The following is a 5211-nucleotide window of genomic DNA, read 5'->3' as shown; positions in this document are numbered from 1 at the left end:
AAGGCCGTAGGGGAAGACTGTGGACTTTTCTTCAAGTTCCTGACGCTCCTGCGGAACGAGCCTGGCAACCATTACACTGCTGTGCAACTTCTTCTACTCTTAGAGCTGAGATTTCCATGAGTCTTATAGTCTGAATTCAGCACCTGAGCATAATAGGACAGAATGTATGAAGCTCTGTGGTAATACTGAATAAGCAGCTACATATGTTATGCCATCTATTAATGTAATAACTGCACTTTCACAATTGCTTTATTAACCTTCCTGCTTTCTCAAATTTGCTTGAAAATGCACGATTTTTCTTCTTTTTTTTCAAAATTTTCTTGGGGGGGGGTTACCCCCCCAAACCCCCCTTTTGGGGTTCGGGCTCGCTCGCTGCGCTCGCTCGCTACGGTGCTGTATGCTAATTCGTTTCCGCCCCACCACTTTCAAATCTCACCCACCGCCCCTGGTGATATGTATAAATCCGATTGACATGCTACTTGCACATTGATGGAATGGAAGTTCTTCCGGTCCCTTTACACCAGTTCACAGGCTTGTGGTGGTACAAGAGCAGTATGTGTTCCATCAATAGTTCTGATGACATGTGGGATGCAACCTAGGATATAAAAGTCTCTCTTCAAAGTGACCAAATCGTCAGGTCTGTCGAACTGAATGTAGCTATCCATGTGTCTCAGCAGTGGTGAGAGCATTACACGTAGCACCAAACTGAACATCAGTTGCGACATTCCACCAGATATAGCCACTGTGTATTGAAAAGATCCAGTGGCCAGGAAGTGCAGTGTGGCCATCACTTTCACTGTTGGTGTGAGAGCTGTTGGATAGGTCTGACGAGGATGCAAGTGAGCCTCCAACTGGCCACATAGATCCTGTATTGAACCGCCTATTGAAACTAAACTTCCTGATGACGTCTCTTTTTTAATTGTCAACAGGTCTGGAGAAGTCCGGAAGAACGAAGCACTTTGTCTACTCTCCCTCTCAGAGTTCCTATGTGTGGAATGGAAACACTTATTGATGTGGAAGAGTTTCCTGCCATTGTGCAGATGACAAATTATTAACTTTATTTTACTGTTTAAATAACACATTTAACAGGTATACAACCATTGTCAGCATTCGTTAAGAACATAATCATTTACACATCAGGCATAGTACATAGCCCTAGCAGTTTCCATGGTCTGGCCAACCTCGTGAGCATCCAGATAGTCGTGCATGACATCTAGTCTGTATCTCCCTCTGAGCCCGTGCGACTTCCCATCCCCATTTGACTTTGTGGGCTTGTTTGTGACCCCCTCATCCCAAACAATCATGACAAAGATCCCTCCATGACCTTAAATCTTCGTCTAACTTATCTTCTTTACGGCATGCTTTCATATGAACCTCCTCACCTAGCGTCCATTCACGTGCGTCTTTCGCCATGCAGCGATCTCGGGGGCCCACACTCTCATCCACGCAATCGCTAGTCTTCGCAGTGTTAACACTATTAGCAAATGTAGGAGCTTGTATGCCATCTTGCTTTGTCTTTTGGGTCTCTGTATCAGTCCTAACAAGCAGTGGGATGGGTTCAGTCTCACATGTAATCCAATACTTCTCCTTTCCCTCTCAACCACCTCAGGCCAAAAGAGCCTGACCCCAGGGCACTCCAAGGCCAGATGCAGGAAACTGGCCCCCATCCTGTGGCACATAGGGTAGGACTCAGGGCGATCCGGTGCTATGCGGTGTAACTTCTCTGAGGTGCATATAGTTATAGTGGACGAGACTAAAGTGGGCATTGCATAAAACTGTATGTGTGAGCATGCCCACTGTCCTCCATTCCCTATCCTCCAGGGGCTCCTCCAAGTCTGCGTTCCATGCTGCAAACGCCCTTGGAGGGGAACCATCTGCATCAGCCCTCATGGCATTATACAACAGGGAAATAAACCATCTCCCAGCTACACGTGTAAGCAACACATCTAACGTCTGGGAAGGCTCTTGGATAGATGTGTATGTGGCCATAGTTCCTTGAATAAGTCGGACAAGCCAGCATGTTGCAGGTATTGTCCCCTCCCCAACCCAAAGTCCCCACACGCCTGTTCATAGGAGATGAAGCTCTCGCCTGGGTATATGTTTGCCACTACGCCGTACCCCCCCCCCCTTTTGACAAACCCAGTATTGGACATTATTTTCTGAACCAGGGAGAGGGCCACATCGACAATTCCCAAGGAAACGGGGCGCGCCTCAAGATCCGCTCCACGAAACTCTGCCAGGTGCGTCCAGTCTGCCCCACCACATACGGTACTTAGTCCAAGACTCCTGCCTCCTCCATCAGCAATGATGGCAACCTAACCCACGGCACCCTATCGCGCAACTGCTTTTCCCAATAGTTCCCTTCGTCAAGCCACCGAAAGGCATGCTGTAACTGTGCTGCGTAATTGGTTTTTTCTTAAATCTATTTTTATTGGCATTTAGTAAACAAATACATAAGCAGTTGTTGCATCTTTTCTGCAGTGTGTAGTGACATTAGGTTATGTGCGTCACCGGACATCAATATACATGTAATCCATCAGTGAGGTATCAAAAGCTGCTTTCGACATAGTACTTTCAGCTAAGGTTACTTATGGTGCAGCCTTTACCCACAATTAATACATCTAGTATATATGCACATGGTGCGGCGTTGGTTATGCTTAAATAGTCAATTCAAGGCAGATAGATTGGTTAAGCTGTTCATGTGACAAGAACTGTGTACATGGGGTGTTGAACTTAGAGTAGGGTTGGAATGCTCAGCAAGGTTGGAGTATGTAGAATGCTGTATTTATGCCTCCGAGGGCGCCCCTTAGTGATGTCATTGCCATAAGGTTATGATGTGCGAGAGCATCAAAGCAGTAACGTTTAGCTTGTGGCACATGATCTGTTGCAGAAACGTGGTCTATGAGTGAGGGCCGCGTGCGCGGTGCTGGCTGTTTAGGTCAGGTGTCTGAAGGGACTGAGTTGGCAGGTCTGTAGATTGCTGTAGCGTTGCCAGGATCGCATCCCAGTTTTCAGCTATAGGTACTTTCCTGAGACCCACTATTTCTTCCCGCTTGATCGCTATGCCTTCTGCTCTGGCCCACGCAATGGTGGAGCGTTTCCAAGCCTGCACTTGTGGGGAATCTGACGCTTTCCATCTTTTTGTAATTACTCGTTTGGCTGTGGCTATGCCCAAATCTAAGAACCGGGAGGTGACCTTAGTATTGCGCGTCCTACGAAAGACATGTAGCAGATATGTTTGCCACTCAAAGGGTAGCTGTCTTTCCGTACAGGCACGGAGTGTATCTGCCACTTCTCTCCAGTAGGTGCTGAGGTTGGGACAGCCCCAGAGCATATGCACCAGGTCTGCATCAAGAGTCGCGCCGCGGGGACAGGCAGAGTCAGCTCGTTGGAAATATCTATTAATGTTAGCTGGCGTTAAGTATGCACGTTGCGTAATGAAGTATTGTATTTGCCTAAGTCACATATTTTGTGGGATATGAGTCGGGCTGGCCAATATCTGTGCCCAGGTTTTATCTGAGAGTTGGCATCCCAGGTCATGCTCCCACTTGCGTCTGAGGGGATCTAGGCTGATTGCCGCATGATGACGTAGTGAAGCAGCAAACCAACGTACCAGGTTTCTGCCTCGTCCCATGACATGGAGATATTGGATAGTGAGGTGCATTTGTGGTTCAGTGTCTAGCTCTCTGTAAGGGTGACCACCAGAGAGCAATGTAGGAGGAATTGTCCTGTGGGGAAGCCCTCGTTTGCTGCTAGTGCCGCATAAGGAATCAGTGAGCCCTCGTGATAGAGATCACCTAAGGTCCGTATCCCAGCTTCGTGCCAATGATGCAAGTCAGCGGCTGTGCACACCGCCGGTCCTCTAGGGGTGCCTTCCAAAAGGAGGGCAGGACTGTGCTGTGTAATAATAGAGATCCAGTTGTGGTGCGTCCAACCCGCCATCCTCGTATAAGCGGTTCAGAGTAGCAACTGCCACCCAGCTATGGCAGTCAGCCCAGTAAAGATCAATTAATATAGAGTCCGGTAACCGGAATATCCATCTAGGTAAGGGACATAACGCGTTTTGCAACATGTATAAGCAGCGGGCGACGCTACCATTTTGGCCACTGCCAGTCTACCCATTAAGGACAGCTGGAGGGTATTCCAGAAGCCCACCGAGCACGCAGATGACAAATTATACACATTCAGCACAGTTGGAGTGATATGCTGACATGTTTGTGTGACGTGTGTATCAGCAGTCAGTGCTATATGGATACATATGTCACAAATACCTAGGTACTGTGAGTACTCTGCCCTAGTGTAGGCCGATCTGACATCTTCATGGATGGCCTCATAACACTTACTCATACACTTTAAGTTCCTCATGCCATTTATTTTTTAATGTGGAAAGGGTTTACTTACAAGAAGTTATCTTTAATGGGGTTGTACCTAGGGAGAGTCAGATACAATGGTAATTTGTGCTGCTATCTCACACCACTTGGTGCCTATTTATCTCCATACTACTGTTCTGTACAACATGTGACTCATCCCTAGTAGTTGCGCTGCAGTACTACCTGTGGCACGTTTGGGACACCTGACCATTTGCTTGTTGTAGGTTCTGTGTTTATAGGTTGTGATATATACATGTAGACATCCCATGAGATGACTTAAGTTAATAATCTCATGGTACAAAGGTCTAGGTTGAGAGGGTGACGTTAACTCTTGCTGTACATAAGAGGAGTCAATTTGGACAGTCTCACAGCTGCAATTGGAGCTGTCAGTGGTCCTGACACCCTGATGATTGCCTGTGTTCAGGTCATGTGGCATCAATGCATGTTCTCATGACAATGGTACAGATAATGTACTGACCCTTGTACTACTAGTTGTCCATGATAATGTTAAATGTGTGTTGTGATGATGTGCTTGCATATTGGTCTAAAGCAGTGGTTCCCAAACTTTTGACTTCTGGGGACGCCCACTTAATCATTATTGGGACCCGGGGACCCCAACTGAATCAATATTCGAATCCGGGGACCCCCCACGAGTCATTACTGGAAGTCGGGGACCCAGGCCTAAGCAATGTTGATAATTTGAACCACAAAACAATACACAAAAATACAAAAAAAAGCATTCATCAAACAAATACACACATAACACATTTTATTTAATTATATAACATAGAATTAAAGTAGAAATCAAAATGTAATTTTAATAGAATTGTTGGAGCTTTTC

This window comes from Triturus cristatus, chromosome 3_2 (genome assembly GCF_964204655.1).
Source record: "Triturus cristatus chromosome 3_2, aTriCri1.1, whole genome shotgun sequence".
Classification (NCBI taxonomy): domain Eukaryota; kingdom Metazoa; phylum Chordata; class Amphibia; order Caudata; family Salamandridae; genus Triturus; species Triturus cristatus.
Note: the sequence above shows the minus strand (reverse complement) of the source record.